Source organism: Cygnus olor, chromosome Z (assembly GCF_009769625.2).
Source record: "Cygnus olor isolate bCygOlo1 chromosome Z, bCygOlo1.pri.v2, whole genome shotgun sequence".
NCBI lineage: Eukaryota > Metazoa > Chordata > Aves > Anseriformes > Anatidae > Cygnus > Cygnus olor.
In genome coordinates, this window is record NC_049198.1 from 22,875,826 (window position 1) to 22,896,965 (window position 21,140).

Consider the following 21,140-nt stretch of genomic DNA (forward strand, 5'->3'; position numbering starts at 1 on the left):
TAGGCACATCTGCTGGGACTTGGGGGCTTCTTAGTGCTACGAGAATCTGTCAGCTTTTCTTTAACTTCTCATGCGACAGCGTTTGTCTGTGGAGAGTGAATAACTTTTTTCATAAAAAAAAAAAACAAAAAACAGTTTTTGAGACTTTACTCCTTCAGATCCTAAATCCTTTCTCTTAGTTGATGGTGCAGTGGAGAGGGGACTCTCAGCTGCCGTTTGGGACTCTCTATGACAGCTTTTAAAAGGATTTAAAAGTTTTGAGAGGCAGATCTTACAGTGATACCGGATTTCCTTCTCCTAAACCTTGTTTAATCCATTGAGTAGTGTAAACCGGATTTCTGCCTTTTGACAAAAATTGAACAGCAGTCTGTACTGCTTCAGGGGTAACATAAAAACCTTGATGTGAAAGCCTATTGTTGAGTTCTGCAAACACTGCTATTGAGTTGATTTTTTTGTTTTTTTTTGTTTTTTTTTTCCTCATCTGTAACTTTAATCGAGTAATTTTGAATAAATACCATGAATATTTAACAGAATACTTTGCTTACTCCTGCACATGCTTAGCTAGCTCTTCATTTAACAGTATTTAAAGCTATATCATGAATAATCTGAGTGCGAGAAAGACCCCATTCACACATGCACTGCATGCAGTAATAATTTTTAAAGATGTGTACCTCATGGTTGTCATTTGAGTCTGGTTCTAGGGTAGAAAAAAATAACCAGCTGTCAAAAGTGTCCAACTTGACGTGCTGTCATCTAGAAAAAGATGGCAAGGGAGAGATTCTATTTACACTCAAATTTCATCTACTAGTCCTTTCACTGAATCTGTTTTCCTATTGTCCTCTCACTCCTCTTCTGTTCCTCTTTTTTTCACCTTTATCTGTTCGTTCAGTTAGCCTAGAGACTAGTATGATGAATTTCCAAGCGGGAAAGCAGATCATATGACATGACACAGAATGTAGTCCCAGTTTAATTCTTCTTAGTAAATACTGATTAGATGAAGTCCTTGAGTTGGATTCTTGACTGACATTTGTCCTTCTTTATAGTACAAGCCAAAGTAATGAATTTGTTACTTTATAGTATTGGTAGCGTGTGTTCTTACTGTTTAAAAGAAAAAAAAAGTTGAATCTTCTGCCAGTATATTGTTCTGTGGAAGTATCCCGTGTCTTTTGCCACTTCTTTTTAATATGTTGCTGATATTTTCCTTTAAAGCTGTCAAGAATATTCAGAACAGGATTAAAAAAAAGGCTTCTGGATTAAGACTATTCAGAAGTAGTTGTGGTCAGCTAACTTTACTTCATATGACTCTGTCACTTCTAAAGGTTAGAAACAGAACTGCTAAAGCAGATAAATCTGCTTAAAAGCTGTGTGCTTGCTTAGTTGAAGGTACGTGTAAATTCCGAGCTTTGCAAAGTGTGAGTTTTTTTAATATAATCTAGCCATATAGTGAGAAACAGTACATACTTAAAAGCTGAATTTGTACAATTGCTGTTTTTTCTGTTTGTGCACAGTTTGCTTCAAAGCTTGGTTTACAGGACACACAAACCATTTCCTTTTAGATGGGAACCTGATGTAGTTGTGTTTGATGCCATGTACCATCATGCTGTGTTTAAAAAAAGCCAGGAAGCAGCTTGAATTGAGTCTGAAAATGTAAGCTGTAAGTAAATATGTAGACCTGGGTAAATCTTGTTTTGTGTTGATATGTGTAAGGTTTTTGTGGTGTTTAGGCTTCTAATAGAGAAACTGAGCCCTTCATTTGTTACATCCTGAGTACGTATATCTATTTCATTTTACTAGAACATCTTTCTTTTATGTCTAGTTACTTGTTCTGGTTATGTTCATAGACAAACAAAATCTTCTGAATGCAGAGATCTGGAGTATGTATTCCTTTACAGTGAGCAGGTTCTAGGTAATGGCTTCTTAAGCTTTAACTACAGGAAAAACAAAAACCTTTATTTGAAAGAAAAGCCAGGAGAAAATTGATCTTCAACTTCTGAAACGTTAAATATAATTTTGTATGGATTGAAATAAGCATCTCTTTAAAAAAAAAAAACAAAAAAACAAAAAAACGCAGCTATATACTTGCATATTCTGCATCACAGATCTTGATTATGTCCTGCTAAAAGCTTATTTCTGCTTTCTTCCGTGAGTTTGTCTGGTAGGTGTTGATCTGAAGCAGTATGTTTCAGATTGCCTTAAACAACAGCTCCAAGCCCCTGTGATGGTGGCTACAGGTAACATGCAGCTCCTTTCTTCGGTGAGAGGGATGTGGGAGTGTGGGAGAAATCTTACTGCCAGGTGCAGCTTCAGTCACATTTCTAGAGCTGATGAAGGTTTCTCTTTGTTGAACAGATGAGTTGGAAGTTTCAGGCCTTCCCTTTTCCTTTTGCTAATTTCAGTTTTGCCTTTAAGTGGCTGGTCAGCAGTGTCTTGTAAATCTTGAGGTAGGGTAGTAACATGAGATTTTTTTTATTAGACTTTTAGAGAAATTGACCAACTGCAAACATATCAGCTATATGTGAAACCGCTCAAATGTCAAAGAAAACACTGCATTTATTTGTTTTATTGTCTACAGCTATATTTTTTCTGTAAATGCTGGAAAATTTTTGCAGGCTTCTTTCAATTTGGGACGGTTGTATTGCATAAGGTTTGCATAGTTAATATTGTATATGACATGGAAAAATTCCAATTGTAAATCTTCTAATACTCTACTTCATGCATTGATTTTTTGGGTGGGTGAGTTGAAATGAATTTCATCCTTACATTCAGAGTTGTTGCGGTAGAGATGGAAACAGGCAGTGTAAATGAAAACGTGGTATAAATGCAGAGTTGCTATTTTTGTGGAACTGGTGAGTCAATTTATGCGAATTCCACGTTCTTTCTGGAACACGGCAAGGAGCACAGTGACTGTGGCCTTGACTATTCCTTTCCTCCACCTCCAAAACAGGAAAATAGTTGTCTTTTATAGACACTTTGAAATATTGTGCATAGTGCCTAGACCTTTGCAAAAAGTAAAACCTTAAAGTTTTTCTCCAGGTTCTTGCTTATTGGCTCCCCTAAAAATACGTTCTGAGAAATCTAACAGAAGGGTAATGATTTCTTAGGAAAAACGACCTTCTCTGTGGCTCCTAAACAGATGTGATTTTCTGGATTTAGGAGGCTTCATGAAAATAATTCTGACTGAAATATTGAAAGATGACGTGAAGAAGGGTCAGCTGGCAAGCTGTCCTCTGGAAGAGAAGGAAGGAGGTATCATTTAGACTGTAACTGCCTCTTGAATGCTGTTCATGATAGGAATGTGTTCTTGGGGTAGTCTGTTGAGGAAAAAATGGTGATAAAAGCTGAAGACTTTCTGCTCTTTCTCTTGAGTCTGCAACAGAAAATTATTATAGATGAGGTTCTGGAAAGATTCTTCATATTTTTCACTGATTTTGATGCAGTGTGTGTGTTCTTCATCCTGCTAGATGTGAGGAGTTGTGTAGTTGAGAATCAGGTCTGATTCACCAGCTCTGCCTCTTGGTGAGCAAGTGCAAGAGTGGTGAAAGATCGAAAAAAAAACCACCACCAACAACAAAACAAAAACAAAGACCCCCCACAACTTTTCAATTTGCATTTTCACATAGATTCAGATTAGTTCAGGGGAAGGCAGGATGGATGTCTTCTGGTGTTGTGTGGGAATAGCTTCGTGACTGCACTCTGCATTCATCCTTCACTTTTTGTTTCTATCCAGTCCTGTCTAACACTGCTTACTGAGGGGTTGCTGCTCTGCAAAGTAATGCTCAAAACAACCTAAATTGTGACACTTCTTCGTTTTATGTGGTGTTTGCATGAGCATCGCTGTAATCACAGATGTATAATGTATTTTTTTGGTATATTGGTAAATTATTTTTTTTTCCCCTGATGGAGCCATCTTTATTTTTAAGTTATTGCAGGTATAGCTTTATAGAAAGCAGGGTATCTTAGGTCTATTTTGGTGATGTGTACAGGTTGGAGTAGACATTTTATTTGCTTAAATAGTGGTAGGCGGTGATAGTTGCTGTTAGAAAGCAAAGACCAACCTTCTGAGAGAGAGGACTCTGGTGTAGAGAATGCTTTTCCTTTCTTCATTAGCTGTCACTTTTGTGGGTCCAAAAGAGTGTACAATCTCTCGATCAGTTAATTTACCTCTATTTTCCAGGCATTCATGCGTTGTTACACGTTTGTCAGGTCTTCTAAAAGGCCTTGTGTCAGACATTTTGCTATTCTTTGAGCTGTGAAAGCTTCTCTGAAGGGGTTAACCTTTTCTACCGTCTTTCCTTCTCTTAGTATTGTGGTCACTTTATTTCAGGGTTTAAAATAAATAAAGCTGCTTGCATTTGGAGCTAAAATAATTGGCATGGGGCCAGCTTGGTGTCTGTAGCCTGTATCACGCTTCTCTCTAATGCCTTTTGATAATTGCAATAACGTTTCTTGATAATGTCTGCAGTATGCCACAAAGCTGACTGACTGTTTTGTGTTAGGTTTGGAATGCAAAGCATAAACTTAATGTTCCTTCATGTAAAATACTTCAGTGAGCTATGAAGTGGAGTCCGTAATGATTTGAACTGAGCTTGGTCGTGTTCTACGAGTCATAGAGGAAACCAGTCTGGGAGTTCTCTATGCACTGGTTAGCCCCTGCTTCTGAGTCACTTAGCTTACCCCCAAAATCTGTAGTGTTGTTTTTTTTTGTTGTTTTTTTTCCCAGCAACTTTAGTAATAACAGGGATAATATCTGCATGAAGGATAGGAACTTCATATTAAAACATTTTTTTCCCAATTCTGTGGTTAGTTCTTAGTTTGACAGACAATTTTAACAAACTCTTTTTTTCTCACTGTCACAGCTAATGAAACCAGTAATTTTCCATGTTGTCTTTAAGCATCTTACAAAGAATTTCAGAATTTTAGTGTAGTTTCCCATTAAAATTTTGTCTGTGATGCCACTTTGTGTTATGTTTGATATGATGATTTCTCATATTTGTTTCTACCTGTTGATGCACTATGTTTAAGTTTTAAGCTTTCCATTTGAGTTGTGGATTTTTATCAAAACTGCTCACAGACTTTGACGTGCTGTTAATTCCTTTCCCCAATAGATTGAAGCAACTTTTTGCTTAGAGCAGTGCCAGTTGCCCATCTGAATGTTAAAATTGCATAAAAACACACAAACGGTTGTGAAGATCACAAAGCAAAACACTCAAAACTGCAATTTGATAGTTGCTTTTAATTTTCTTTTCTTGGCTTCACTTTGTCTGCTTTAAAATAGCGTTGACTTCTTCCACCACCTTATCTTTACCTCCTGTAAGACTAGTAAATCAGAATAACAGCTTTTCCTATCAACAGCTCTTGACCTTTTTAATGTTGTTCGATTCTTAGTTCTCAGCTTCTGCTCTTGTGCTCCTGTTGCTCCTTTGTTCCACCACCTCTCCATTTAAGTCTCCCTTGACTTTAGTTTTCAAATTTAGCACTCCATGGTGGCATGCAGCAACTGTGATTAGTGCTAGAAAGGATAACAGCACTCAGTGTCTGCTCCTTTGAGAACAGGTGTGCTCTTCAGAGGCGTTAGGTACCGAGCTCCTACAGAACTAGTGTCTACAGAGCAAATTACATTTAGAGTAGGTTGTTCTTTTTGAAATTCCTTAGTTTTGTATATATAGCTGGCTTAGTTTTCATAGGGATATTAAATAATGCTTAGATGGCGTGTGGGTATCCTCCCCCACCAAACTTCAAGACTCTGTCAAAGCAAGGGAACAGGTGTGTTGAAAATTCTGAAAGAATTTTTAGTCATTCCTGTCAGAAAGAGATCCAGTTTAGTAGCAGTGTACCAAAAATTAATCCTTGTACATATGCTATAGAGGAAAAATATCAACAATCAAGTTCCGTAAAATGCTAAAGTAATCAAAAGCATAATCTTACAAAAAGTAGTAAGTGGCCTTAGTTAAAAGATGGGGTAACCATTCCTGTTACCAAACAATGTATGTTTTCCTGGTTTTCATTTTCAGCTCTATGGAAACTAGTGAATACGCAAAATACCTAGTTTATACAATGCACTACAGTCTAATAACATGTTGTTCTTGAGTTAAACGTCACACTACAATTCTTTTGATAGTCTTTTAGCCCTTGAAAACTAGAACTTAAGTGTAGATATTTTTTGTGTAGTTAAATAGTCTTGGTGTTATATACACGTAAAGGATGCTATATCAGAAATGTGTGTGTGTATATAAAAAACAGAAACATATCTGAAGATGCATTTCAACTATTGAATTTTCTCCTGCTGTCCCACAGTGCAACTTTTTCTTCTGAGGTGAAAAATAAGGGAGACGTGGTTAAAAAAAAAAGGTGTATACAGTATGTGTTTGCATTTGCTGCTGTTTTGAGATTTTTTTTTATTTGATAGTTTTTTTAATGTGTTTTCTCCTTTTGCTTTAAATTATGCCAAAAGGAGGAGGATACCATTTGAGTTGTTCTAAAAAAGCTAGTTGTTCACGAGTTCTGCAGGTACGTTAGGGAATCTAGCAGTCAGAACTTACGTGCAGAAGAACCTGAAAATAATCCCTATTCTCTTATGTTTTCTAAATAAAACACTCACAGGCACAGCTGGAAAATTTGGGTTATGAGTGGAAAATTGATTTTCGGAATCCATTGCCCCTTGTGATCACAGTTTCCTAGTTTTAAATTACTTCAATTTTTTCTCAAGATTTTAGTAAATGTAGAGAACTGCAAGAAAGGGAGGAGTAATATATATAAATGTGTGTGTGTGTGTGTATATATATATGGCCCCAGGTAAAACCTATATTTTATGGTACTGTGATTCTTCATTAGTTCTTCATTAGTTCTTCATTAGTTCATGTGCTGTTTCCTTTTTTTGCTTCTTCAAGCCACGGTTGTGCATGTTTGTGTCTGAACATAAAAAGATGATACCAGTTCAATGTAGATGCAGGGGTAATCAAGTGTCTTGTGTTGTTAGACTGTATGTCTTGACTGTTGAAGATGATGAATAGCTTCTGACACTTGGGCATGAAGTTGACTAGCATTTTCTTATTTCATCACTTTTTCCTTGAATAGTTCTGTGTTTGTCTGGAAAGTGCAGTTCAGGATTCCCAGGTAAAAGTGGTCAAACCTATGTTTTTCGTGGGGTTGGCAGCAGAGGAGATTGGAAATAAAGCCTGTACATTGTATCACTAGGTAGGGGATGTTACTGCCTTTGTATGCTTTGCTTTGTACCAATGGTAAGAAATGTAACTAACAAGGTTATTTACAGGATGGCCGCAAGAACCTCATTGTGCTTGCTGCTGCTCCTCTGAAGTTAGTAATCTCAGCCTTAGAGAGTGCGCCTGCTAAGCTGGTGAAAACTCCTGATTGTGTGTTGACTCATATGTGTTGCATTTCTGAACTTACTTTCTCGAATAGCTCTTGTTTAACTTTCTTGTCTGTTCTCTTAGGACCCTGCATAGATCTTCATCTTTCACCACAGGTTTCTTTCTGGAGTCTTTGTATTTTGGTTTGTTTATGCTACTTGCCTTTTGCACTGCCAGTAATGCCAACTTCGTTGTTCTGTTGTCTTTTGGCTTTTGTTTATACACTTTCTCTGTAGGTTCTTACTGAAACTACAGATGAAGGCTTGTGTATTTTTCAGTATCTATGACAAGATTGTGGAAGAAGTTATCTCGGTGTCTCTTTTTTATGAAGTATTTTGGGATTTTTAAATAAAATTGTGACAAAACAACTACCTACATTGTGCATGCATTTTATTTTCTCTCCTTCTGTTTCCATGTTATTATTCGTGTGTTTAGGATCGATGTAATTGTAATGGTTTTTGTAGCACCTTATGCCCCTTGCTTTATTTCAGCTGTAAGAGTGGAACGTTCCAGTTAATTTTTTAGCACTACTGCAAACCACAGTAGTGTGTATTTTTTGATTGTCTGTTTCCCCCTAAAGACACCCTCAATTATTTCAGTATTGTTTCTCTCTGATGTAGAGTCTATCTGACAGATCAATACTAAGCTCTTCTGGTGCAAAACCCAGTGAAGCTGGTTAGGCTTATAGGTATGTGAAGCGCATACTCTTGTCTTTAGGCTCTAACAAGATGCAGGGAGAAATTTCAAGTGCTTCTACATTGATGTGTTTCTGCCAAAGGGCTATTCTAGAAAAAGATACTGTTCAAAATGCCTATTTTTTTCATGTGTTCTCTCTAGCGTCACTGAGGAAATGCAGTAATCAATGAGAATCCTGTCAGATATTCATTCTTTCCTTTTTCTCCTTCAAAATACCCCAATGTTCTTTGTTCAAAGAAATACTGTAATGATTATTTGTGTTCAACAGGATGTAGTCCAGGAGATGAGGGTAGTGCCATAACTAGCAGTGCTAATGGGAGAGCATCCGGCAGACTAATGGGTTAGGCTGCCAAGCAGTTTGAACAAAACTGTTAGCTGTGCGTTTGTTACACAAATTAACTTCTTAATTGTTACACAATTAAACTTCTGTGGTCATGCTGCAAGAATTGAGGTACAAGAAGTTACCTCAGGTGAGTTACTTTATTTGCCAGTAGTTTCTGTTGCTGGATGGATTAATTGATGCAGGATACAGTCCTAGCCTCTGATTTCAGTTCTCCTTGGGAGATAGCTTTCAAAGGTGTGGTGTGGTTGTTTTTTTTTTTTTTTTTGATTTGATTTCTGGCCTTGGCTGTAAGGATTGCCCAGAATACCAGTGTGAGGTTTTTGTCAAATAACTGATGGCGGCACATTACTTCTGTTTTTCTAAATTCTGTCTTTTGATAGAATCTTTCTTATTTATTATGTGCTTGCTGTGGTGTGAGATGGCTCTCTTGAGTTTTCCTGATGAGCATGTAGGGCTCGGCACAGAGCCGAAGTATTACACTGAAGGTCTAAATTGAAGACATTAGAGATCAGCAAGAAATGAACATCTTATTAGTTAAAAAATAATAATAATAATAAAAAAAACATTTCACACTTGCCTGAATCAAAAACTAAAACGGAAGAACTGTGATAGAATTTGTAATGTGGTCTTGCCTCCACAGTTGGCACACTGTATTGCCTATTGTCTGAAGACCTCAGTCTATTTTCAAATCACTTATTTCTGTAATTCACAGTACTTTGGTGAAGTCATAGAGACTAGGATGAGAGGAGATACTGTGTTTTGTTACCTCTCATGACAGTGAAAGGCTTGCATACATTCTTGTTTTACACCGTATCATCGGAATGTGAAGTTCAAAGCTTCTGAACCTCTGCTAGAGTAGTTTGGCTCTGCCTAAATTAATCCTTTCAGTTTTGTCATCAGTCTGTCACATTACTGCATGTCACTTTGAGTAATTTGATTTTCAACACTTTATATCTTTTAAGTATTGGTGTGTTATCAGCATCATTTCATTTAAAATTATTAGTTGCTATCCTTCTTCTTTTTAAAAATTAAATAAATACTGTTTTCTTCCTTCTTGTTTCATATAAGTTTTTGAAACAGTCAGCTCTAAAATTGTATGCAGTTTCCATTCTTCCTTGCATATTCTAGCTACCTCTTTCTGCATATGTAGGACTAAATTATTTTAATGCCTGAAGCTATGGGGAAAAACGCTCTGAATGCCTGTAAAGGCAATACTCCTTTTCCCTTTTTCGTAATAGTGAAAAATTGATTAACCGATCTGCAGCCACAATACTGAAAACTCAGAACGAATTAACCTCTTGCATCTCCCAAGATCTTTGTTTTACTCCTTCCTGGTGTCTTGTTATCATTGAAATAGGGATAGAATTTCCTTTTCTTTGGCAGTTTGAAGCAAAGGGAATTAAGTGATTTGTTCAAGACTGTAAGGCTACTGGTGACCTTGAATTTCGTGATTGTCTCAACACCAAGATCTCATGACCTTAGAACAGGACATTTTGTTTCATACCAGCTATCACATAATACAGAGGTGTCAAAGTTGTATCTTCCAAATACAGTTCAAGAATTTGAAATAGCAAGGAGAAAGGTGGTATGTATGTAAAGGGCATGAAAAGGCTATGTAATACCTGGAGAGACCCTACCTAATTACCAATCCTTTTTTGTCAAAAATGTATCTGACAGAAGTAGTCTCGGCAGCGTTCAAAGATCTGTTCAATAGGTAACCAATATAAGGAAAACTGTGTATGAAGAAATTTTACTGCTTGTGCAATATGTTGACTTTCTGCATTGACATAAAACTATCAGAACTATAACTAGATAATATTACAGGTTGAATGTAATGATACTTGCAATGATGCTTAAGTTTTTAGTGATGTTAGTAAAAGTTTAGACTGTGTTGTGTATCCATCCTGCAATATTTACTGCTTCCTTTGCTACATCCTAAAATTTTCAAGCCATCAGAGGCTGAATTGACTTTTGATTATGGTGCCTTGGCTTCTTAGAGGTAATAGGGAAAAAATCAAACTAAACATATCATATCCTAAAACAAGATTTTTGCTTTTAGATTACCTATTTGCTGTGTTCCTTTGCTCTTATATTTTCTCTGTACTCACTATTTTGTTTTATGCATCTCTACTAAAAAGTAGAATAATGGGAGAATGAAAATTTCCTTTGGTGAAAGACTTTGTCTTTTAAAATTTGAGTTTGTATTATGTTGGACCTTAAAAAAAAAATTATGAATATGTGGAACATTTCAAAATATGCAATGTTGCAGCTTGACATTTTCCCTTTTTTTCATCCAGTCATTAAAACTGTTGTTTTTTAAAGTATTACTATCACAGAAGCATAGAATGGTTTGGGTTGGAAGGGACCTTAAAGATCACCCCATTCCAACCCCCTGCCATGGGCAGGGACACCTCCCACCAGACCAGGTTGCCCAAAGCCCCATCCAGCCTGGCCTTGAGCACTTCCAGGGACGGGGCATCCACAGCTTCTCTGGGCAGCCTGTGCCAGTGCCTCACCACCCTCTGGGTGAAGAATTTCTTCTTTATATGTAACTAAATATGTCCTCTTTTAGTTTAAAGGCATTACTCCTTGTCACACTCCACTCCCTGACCAGGAGTCCCTCCCCAGCTTTCCTGCAGGCCCCCTTTAGGCACAGGAAGGCTGCTGTAAGGTCTCCCCAGAGCCTTCTCTTCTCCAAGCTGAACAGCCTCAACTCCCTCAGCCTGTCTTCATGGGAGAGGTGCTCTAGCACTCATCTTGTGTGTTAGCACAGTCCCATGTTTCACTTACAAAATGCTGAATGGCAAGTTTCATGATTTTTTGGAACAATTTCAAGATAAAATCTGTTAGAATTAACTAACTTTAGAACCCATTTTATTTTGTTATCTGTTAGGATAGTACCAAAATTCTATAAGGATAACTATTTCAGAACTTTTCTGGATCGTTATTTTTATCATTAATTACTAATTAAACGGAGAAGGAGGGATGGTCTTGGTGGGTGCTCACTCATCTTAGGAAAATAAAATCAGCATTGCCTTATTATACCAAAAGGAAAGGATTTCTCTTAAACTTGATTTTTAAGGGAAAAGTAGAAAATTCTGTGTTACTGCAGAGTGTGCAGCCTAACTTTCTTTGTGAAATGATGTTAAGATTTCACATCTGTCTTTGATTTCTCTGTAAAGTTCCTTTACAAAGAACGCTGAAGCCACTTGCAGCACTGGTGTGGGCTTGAGTTGTGTCGTCATCATTTTGAAACTGGAAGTGAAACCTCTGGTGCTGGACCCAGAGATGCCAGTCCTAGGGTGCTGTATTTGGAGCTGTTGTCAGCAGCAAGCCTGGAGCCCTGTGTGCCGTGCCAAAGGGTTGGTTTGTCGGATGTGCTCCTCAGTAGACTGTGTGCTTGGGTGGCGTGTCGCTCATGTCAGATGGGGCTTGCCTTTCTCTCCTAGCTGGTTTGCCTTCCCTTGGTGGCTTTTGTGGCTGTACACACACATCCCATTCTTTCAGTTCTTCAGCTGCTTTCTACGTTTACCATCTTTGTTAATACACTTCTGAGTGTCGCTTTTTGAAGCTTCCTGTCATGTAAACTGTGGGAAAAAAAATCAAAATGTGTTTAAAGATACTGTCTTTTTTTATAGTGGCTAGAATTTCCCTTCAATGTTTATTATTAATTAAACACACATTAACAGTAGAGACGTCTTGCTGATTTAATGAAATTGCTGGTTAATTTAGCAGAAATTAATATGGTAATTGTGTAGCAAAAGCTCTTACATGCTTGAAACAAACTTTAATTTTACAATTATGCATTTGATTAAAAGTGCTATGTATCTGACACAAGCTGTCCTGTTATATTTTTGTAACACTGTAGTTCTTACTGATACATTTCAGCATGATTTTTCTGAAAATGAAAGATATATTGTACTTAATTAAATTTATGTAAAGCCTCATTAAGCACTGATATTAGCTACAGCCTTAGATCCATTTGTAAAAGCAGTGTAATTCTGAGTTCAGTTGATTACTGATCATCTGATCTTGCAGCTGCTCTACTTGGCTTCCTTGTAGAAGGTGACTTAACATTTCACTTGGTTGTCTTGCATTGTTACTTAAAGGTATCAAGCCATAGGGTGCAAATCCTGCTTTCTGTGTATCATGAAATTACTAGTAAGCAGCTGAATGTACTGATCAAGAGCTGTGTTTTATGTGTTTCACCGTTGTGTGGTGGGTTGTTTGTTTTTTTTTTTTTTTTTGGTTGGTTGGTTTGTTGGTGGTGTTTGCTTTGGAGAAGTGTGGATTGTGGAGAAGGACAGTGAAAGGACCGAGGTTGAAACTTCCAGAGTAATCTACTAGCTGTGGACATGGTGTGCTATGGCTACTTGCATACGTGAAAATCTGCAAGAATAAGCTGCTTGTTTCACATCTCTGCCTTACTGCGCAGTTCTGTGCATCTATAAAGTTTTTTGTATCTTAATATTTTTGCTTTGTCCATATATAGAAATAAAAATTTTTAATCACCTTGAACTGATCTGACCTTTACAGTTATCAGAGTCAGCAGTTCTACTTTGATATGGGGAAGAAAAACACTGGTTGCAGTGAACTAATTTAGCCAGTGTTTCCTAATCTCCTTGTGGGGAGTGTCTTTAACATGTTTTTGTGATGTAGGGAAGGGACTTGAGACTTGACCTGTGCTTTGAAATTAAGACTTCAGATGCAGGCATACAGCAGTGTATTATGCTGACTGCAGCTTAGCGCTATGGCCTCTGACTGACTCAGTACCCTGAGCACATCTGTTTAGGTAACTGAGTGGAACAACTGCATCTAGTATGAGAGGCTACAGGGCAAGAGGTAGATCGTGGTGCATAAAAGATATTGAAGGGTATGGTCTTAACAGTTGACAGTGGGCCTTGGCTGGGAGCCTTCGCTGTGCTATGGATTTTGCTAGATGTAACTGCAGAGGTGCTCAGGCTGGAGTGTAGGACACTGAAGGGTGTAGAATCTGGGGTGTCAGAGACTTAATTCTAGGGTGCAGATGTGTCTTGGGGACACAGCACAGGGCTCGTCTTGGATAAAGCACACTTGAAGATCATGGTTCAGAGGAGGTGCTCTTGAAGAATGGGGTTGAATATGAAAATAACATAAAAACATTGAAATAGACCTGCCAACATTGTCCAGCCTGGTGTGGATGGAGTTGTTACTGTGAATTTTGTCTTGCGCTAGCTACCTGCAAATCTATCAGGTACCGGTTGTGGTGTTGGTTGGTATATTCATCTCCCTATATGGAATGCTGCCACTGTTGCTTCCCAGCTTGGTCTGGCAGCTTATAAAAATGGAGTGAAAATCTGGACAGTTGCCACTTCTGTCTGAAGGTAGAAATCTCTTCAGGTAAGAGCATGTGCCTGTGTCACAGAATTCAGATGCTCTTGATATCTCTGATTACTCTGCTGTCAATGCTAACTGCTCTCACATGGAAACTGCTTTTGGTAGTGGCATTAAGTCCTGTTGGTAGCTGAATTAGCTCACCAGCCTATGCAGCCAAAATCACATTTTCTCCTTCTATTGCTTTCTGGTTTCTGTGCCTTCAAAATTAAACTATATAGTGTAATCAATACCTGGTGCCATCCCTTATCTCTGTTGTTTTTTCCTCAGAGACTTCTGTTTTCTGCAAGGTTATTTCTCGGACTGCAAACCTAGAACATGAAATAAGTCTCTGACCCTTTCTGCTTCCTGACCAGTTTTCTGCATGCCATCTACCTAAAATGCCTTCCCTTGGATAGGGATTACTTAGGATGCTGCCATTTCTCCTCCATTTGCCCTTGGTGACATGAATCATGCCGGCCTTTGTGAAGAGCTAGTTTTCTGACTGTTGCTGAAGTTAGTTGCTTCATGTTAACTGATCAATTGCAGCTGACCTGTTCCTCTGGAAAGGACATTCACCCTGCAAGGATGTTGTGGATCCACAGTATGTGCTTTGCTGGTAGTGACTGTACAATTTCTCTGAATGCATTGCATTTTCAGTGTGTAGGGTTTTTTTTTTTTTTTTTTTCCTTTTAAAATGAAAGGTAGTTCTACCTCTGAGACACTGACCCTAGCTTTTTCTTTTTCTGTGGTTTGTCTGCCCTTATTAGACAGCCCTGTCTGGAGCAGTACATACAGCTGATGTGTGCATAAAGAATTTTTTATCAGCTGGAGTGTAATACTAGGGGGGTGTAAGCTTACGATGTAATGAGGAATGCACTGAAATCTTCCATAGTGAAAGAACTGCATTGTTTGCTCTCTACTCTCACCTTTATTCTTACCTTTAATTCCAGTTTTGTTTCTTGCATGCACTGTCCTGGCAACTTCTGTTAACAGTTGCTGATCTCCATTGTACCTTCAAGTTATCTCTGTCCATGTGTTAAGTCCCAGTGGCAAACATTCATCCCTACTTGGATTTGCTGACAATTTTGTCATAAAGAACTTTAGCAGCAGTATGGCATAAGAACTCACCAGTTCAGCTGTTGTCATCAGTGATCAATTTCACAATAGCCCAATTCTATCAGCTTATCAAACTGGCTGACCCTGGGAGCAGGTATGACCCTTCTGACTCTGTATGAGCTGTGTTTAACCTGTATCGCTTCAGTGTCCTGTTTTACAGGATAGAACTACAAATAATTGTACAGATTTGGTACGGGGAGCAGTAAGCTCTGTCTTCAGGGTAGGAATGAGCTAACGGGACAGCTGTGGAGAGGAACTCCTGAATCTGGTTACTGCTGAAGTCTTCTTGGTGGGGACCCATGGCATGACTTGCACCATAACTCATTCCTTGTCCAAGCAAGTAGTGGAGCTTCTGGTACCAAATGAGTAGCAGAAAAGCGGGTGGGATGTATTTATGATTTAAAAATAAAAAAGGAGGAATCCCATGTTCTTTTGCACAGGGGATAATGAATCTGGTATTTGTCTCGAGTTTCATTACCTGGTAGTATCAAAACTACTCTGCAGTCTAGCAGTGTGTCACGTATCTCTTGATGTTAACGTCGTAACAAGACAGTATTGCATCAAGTCTACCTATCTGATTATTTTTTGCTAAAAAAAATGAGCTGTTAGAATATATTCTGATTTAGAATCTTGTATGGTTTTAGCTTTCCTGGTACCATTAGAGGCACAGCCCCCATATGCATTTTAATAGTCTGAAGATTCATTCCTTTGTCATAGGAATAATCACGTTGATTTAGTTCTACTTTTATGCTTATGAAATGATATCTGTGTTATAATGGGATTTTTCCTAGTGTAAACTGTCTTTTGTCAAAGCTCTGGACTGTTCCTGAAGTACATTCTGAAGGAGAGGCAGGAAGGAAAAATAAAATGCCGGTAACAGAGAAGAATTCCCAGCTTCCCAGTTTGGTACAGGATCTCATGTTACATGGGTTAATGTAATATAATGTAATAAGAGGGAAGGTAGGGCCTCTGAAGATTACCACTCTTGCTAGCTAGTGTTAAAGAATTAAGTTGACCTTATGGTGATTCCAAGCCATAATAGGAAGGAAGGAGACCCTTTTCAAGCATCCATTTTTTCAACTACATTAGTTTATATATTAAATGGTGAAGGGAAGGGCATGGTTGTGCTTTTTTTTTTTCCCGCTTCAGGGGGCATTGATGTACTACAACGATCTTGTCTGTGATAATGCCCCACTAAATTACTTGGGCAACTGAATAAAATCAGCAGGAAATACTACGGCTAGGTTACCTTATCACTTCTCCTTTTGGGAGATGCTCTTTAAACCTTTAATAAGTTTTTTTTTTTTTTTAAATTTTACCTAAAAACTTAAGTCATTTTGTCTGCTGTGTTCACGAATACTTTGCTCTTTTGATTGTATTCTAAGGAGTTTCTCCTACTTTCTTATCGGATGTCAGGGAAAGGTTAAAATATAACTTATATTTGCTGTGAATCAACTTTTTGGGTACTGCATGCACACTATACTTGTGCTCATTATTTTACATAAAATGGTTTCATATTCCAAAAACATTAAACAGAAAACTGTTTCAAGTTTTAATTTTTCTCTGGATGGGACTAACAATGTTGAGAGCAAAATTATTTGTTGCTTTCTTCTTTTTATGGCAGTTTCTACCTTTAAGTACTTTTTTTCCCCCTGGATTTAGAATACCGTGTAATGGAAGGACAAATAATGCTTTAAAAGTGGTGAGAAAACTTTCCCATTGTATTGCTGACCCTATTTACATTGAGGCAGGGGACAGAGAATATTCATTATAAACGTATCTGTGAAAATGGTACTGCTTTCCTCTGAAATACTACTACATTTGTTTGTCACTGTTCAAAAGAAGACTGTTAGTAAGGTGCTAGGGTAGAGCAGATTTTTATCTTTTGCAGGCTTTTTCCTTTTTGGAATTTCTTACTAAGCCCTAGTGTGAATATTGTAGCAACTGAAATACTTACGTGCTTGGAACCTATAGTGCTGTCAGTGCTCTAGAGCAGAAGTTCCTTGTCTCCAGACTCATCTCTCTAGTCTTTCACCACTGGCAAACCCTTCTGCAACTGTAACCAAATGTTTAACTCTTTCTGTAATGCTGACTATTAATTTGGGTTAGTATGCACTGCTCGCTATCTTTTATTGGCTTAATATGACATAACCTTCCTGTGGTGTGTATAATCTTTGGCTGTTTTCACCAGATCTTTTTGAGTTAGAGCTGGGTTTGCATGGTGTCTTACTGAGAGTAGAAGGCTTTTTGTTAAGGAGGGATAAAATTTATTTTGGGAAAAGCAGAGTCTTGAGATCAGCAGAAATACTTGCCAAGTTGAACTGTATTTTCAGTTAACCCAGTGGATATCTTTTCAGAAGTACAAGCAAGTCCATCTTGCATTTGTAAAAATGTTCTGATTTTTTTTTTAGGGAAGACTCTTAGAAGGAATTGTACACTGGCTTTGAAAGTGAGAAAGAAAGAGAAACAGTCATGAATTTTCATCCTGATTTGGAGCAGGCACTTGACCCTTATCTTTTCCCCATCAGATGCATACTTTAAACAGCAGATTGCAGTGTTCGTGTTCGCAACTACAATGAGTAGCTGTACAAATAGGAATGTCTATAGAGAGATTGAGACAGTATTTAAAATACCTTGGTGAAGAAACAAAATGTAAATTTTTTGTCTCTTGAGTATTAAGCAGGTAGAGGATTTTGAGCTAGTATCTCTCATATCCTGGAAAAATCATCAGCCATTGTGCTCTGTGGGGTATGGACATCACTGGGTAAATACCTTTTGACTTTTTTTCCCAATTTCAATAAGAGTGCTCATGTTCTGTAGTAATTGTAGCTTCACTTTTCCCAGTATGCACTTAAAAAGTGGTGAAGAGAGCACAGAACCAAAAAAATCCCACCTCCTCTGGTTAATTCATGTGCTTTGCTCAGAGACATCATTCTAAAACTAGTTTAAAAATACTATAGGCAAATATTTTATAGGCAAATATGGGCAAACCCAAGATTTAATTTGTTTTTGACTAGTTGGCACAATTTCTCAGACAACCTTAGTGTATTGAGACTTCTTCCTGCACTACCGTGTATTTTTAATGTGTATGTTAGTAGAAAATGCTCTCACTGAACTCCAGCAAAAGCAGTGGTGTGTAGAAGTGTTTATCTTGTTATCACCTGTTAAATTGTAAGTAGTTGTTAAAGTATAAGTTGTTAAGATTTTTATGTTACTGGAAAAAAACACTTCTAGTTCTTTCATCAGTGTTAATTGTTCTGACATTTTTATATTGGTGATAGAGTTCTCCCTTCCTCCCAAGACTTAAAGACACTGCTTACACCATCATTGTTTCTTGTCTTAATCATACTTCTGCACTACTGTATAAAAGTGTTGCTGGCAAATATAACACATGTAAATGATGATCAGTTCTGTACTTTGATAAAGTCTTTTGTGATCAGAAATATAAACAAGTATGTTCAAGATTTCTGTTATTCTACATTCTATACAAATAAACATTCATAATCAGTTTAATTTTTGTTCAACACATGTTGATACATTTAATGGGGTTTGTAGTTTGGAAGAAGTGATGAATTAGCTCAGTGACAGAATAATCTACTTCATGTGCTGACTTTAATTTCTATGCATCTACGTAAATACATGTAATCACTTTTAAAATACCTTTCTACAAAAGCTGTTAATGAAGATTTTAAATTTTAAGGACTCCATAGTTCAATCTGTGCATCCAAATTTAGCTTTAAAGAGAATGAGCTCTTAAGTGGAAGCAAGGAAGTAGCGTTCACTAATTGCAGTGAAAAGCCAGAGCTGGGAAGTGCTTGGTTATGTATGTTGAAGTCAACAGAGTTGTGTGCCTAGTTTTCTATGTGCTTAATTAGCTTGCAGAACTGTGGTTGTTCTATATGAAACTTCTTCTGGATGCACTTATTCACTAGAGAAGTTAATGATTTTTTTTTTTATGACTTGGCCCTTCCTCAAGGGACTGTATCAGAGCATTTGACTGGTTGAGTATAATTTTGTACTGTTGATTCCAGGAAGCTATTTAAGTGTAAGTAAGCAGGTAGGATGAAATATTAGTGATTAATTCTCACAGCTCTGTTGGTACAAGACGGGTAAAGCTGTTCACAGTAAGAATTATTAAGGAGCACTTCATGGTTATTGCCAAAGACACAGTAATAGTTCCAGTCAGACACTAAGCATGCAATTCAGTCAGATCTAGATACTGCTCCGTCAGTATCTCTTATCTTCTTTTCTTGACTTAAATTTCCATGCTGCTGTTCAGCGAAACCAGTAGTACTCATGCACTTCTATTAGTACATCATTAGGAACTCCAGCTAATGGTTTCCTGAGTGAATAGGAATGAGTTTCTAGAGACTGAACTCAGAAAAAGAAAAATATATCTTGACTGGCAGCCCTCTTTGGCCAGCACTCTGACAGAGGCAAAGGGACTCTGTTTCACTACTGTGTTCTTGCTCCTTTGCTTAGTTGCTTGCAGTGTTCTTTCTCCTTTTTTGCCTCCTAGATATAGCTGTTAATTCATGTGAAAAAGTATGTCTTCTGGAGGTAGTTTGTTCTATTCATAGTTGATTGCATCCTATGGATTTTTCCAGGAACCTGCTTCTTTTTGCAAAGCCTCTAAGTGGTGGTGATGGGCCTTTTTTCCTGTTGTCGGAAAGAAAAGAGACCACCAGTCCAATTTCAGCAATGGTGATGATCATAAAGCAGCAGATTATTGAAGTTGCTAGGCATTTTATACTTTTTTTGCCTATTAAGATACTTCATAATATTTCATATTTTATATAAATATTTTATAATGTTGGAAGTTTGGTAACGTCAGATAATGATTTTTATTTAGGCTGAAATTTGAAACACAGTAGTGTGTGTTTATTTTTGATAAAAGTAATATTTGTGAAGTTAAAAAGCAAGTTAAATTTTGTGGTTGCCTTAAAGTTTCTAGAAATGACAGAGTAGATATTTAGTCTTCAGTCCGTTTGTGACAAATTACTTGCTGAAAATTCAGTTACCATATTCGGTAGAATTTGTATAGAAAATTAACTTGGAAATTTACTTAACTTTGAAAGCAAACAGAGTAAGTGCTGTTGTTTTAGATGATTAAAACATTGCAAAACTGTTTAGCTGGCAGTAAGTGTTTAGTCTGTCAAGATGTAGGGATACATATAATCATTTTCCAGAAAAGCTGTTCATTCTAATACGTTAATGTAGAATATTTCTTAGTTGTGTTAGAGGAACACCTCTTTGATACAGCTTCATGATGTCTGAAAAATATCAAGATGATAATTTCAGTAAAGGGGAAAGCATGAATGTGAAAAAGATACAAAGCCTCCCTAATAATCTAATGTACTGAAAGTCTGATGGACCAGAAGACCAGCAAAATAAATAAAATCTATGGTGCTTTTTCCTTTTATTGTAGGAAAAGGAGATGCAAATACTTAACTTTTTGCTTGTAAAATTTCAGTTTGTACAACTTAGTTGTTCAAAATGCAGATTTTTGCTCAAACGTTATATTTGTTTCTAGTTTCAATTTTTGTATGTATTTAAGCAGTTTGAGTATGTATTGGGATCATATATTATATTTTTCTGAAGGGCAAGCAGCTCCATGTAGGAAAAGGTTAGGGACAAACCGGTTCCCTATTCTAGAGGCTGTTTGATATGAATTTTGATCACTGAAGGGTGGAAACCAAATGAAGTAACAAGACCAAACAGTGCACCATTTGGTTCTCTGTTTAAAGTCTAAGAGGCAGTCTTACTTTTGCAACTCCAGCAAATCCAGGTAATTTTCAGCCTGGCTGCAGCAAGGTATTATCCTAAATAATTTTGCACGTGCAAAGACTGTTGTGCTTCTGTATTTTTGTGTGGAATGCTCTTCTAGATTCCTTTCAAAGAGGAAATGATTTTCCTTTCCATGGGTGAATCTCTTACTTATTAAGTTTTCTCAGGAAAAGGTACTAATCTCTGCTAGGTACAGATCTCTAAAACATAATGTAGTTGTTGATTGTTGAAGCTCTGGGTGGAGAATGCATGTCTTGGAAGTTGTATTTCACTAGAAGAGGTGTTGGCCTTTGGGTCAGACTGTAGATCCAGCTGGGCAAGATGATTGATGGGTTGGATTCTTTTGTGTGCAACTTCTTACATGGATATAGAAAATGTAAGATAATGTAAATACATGAGAAGAGCAAAATGAATCTTTTTTAATCCTAATGTGCGTATCTAGAAATGAAGTAGGCTTGTGTATATGCTTATTTAAA

General features: G+C 37.3%; 1 protein-coding gene across 6 annotated transcripts in view; it reads left to right on the top strand.

Moving 5' to 3' along the window:
• MAST4 (microtubule associated serine/threonine kinase family member 4) overlaps nucleotides 1–21,140 on the top strand; it is a 296,749-nt gene that overhangs the window by 98,548 nt on the left and 177,061 nt on the right. The gene's annotated exons all lie outside the window — the stretch shown is intronic.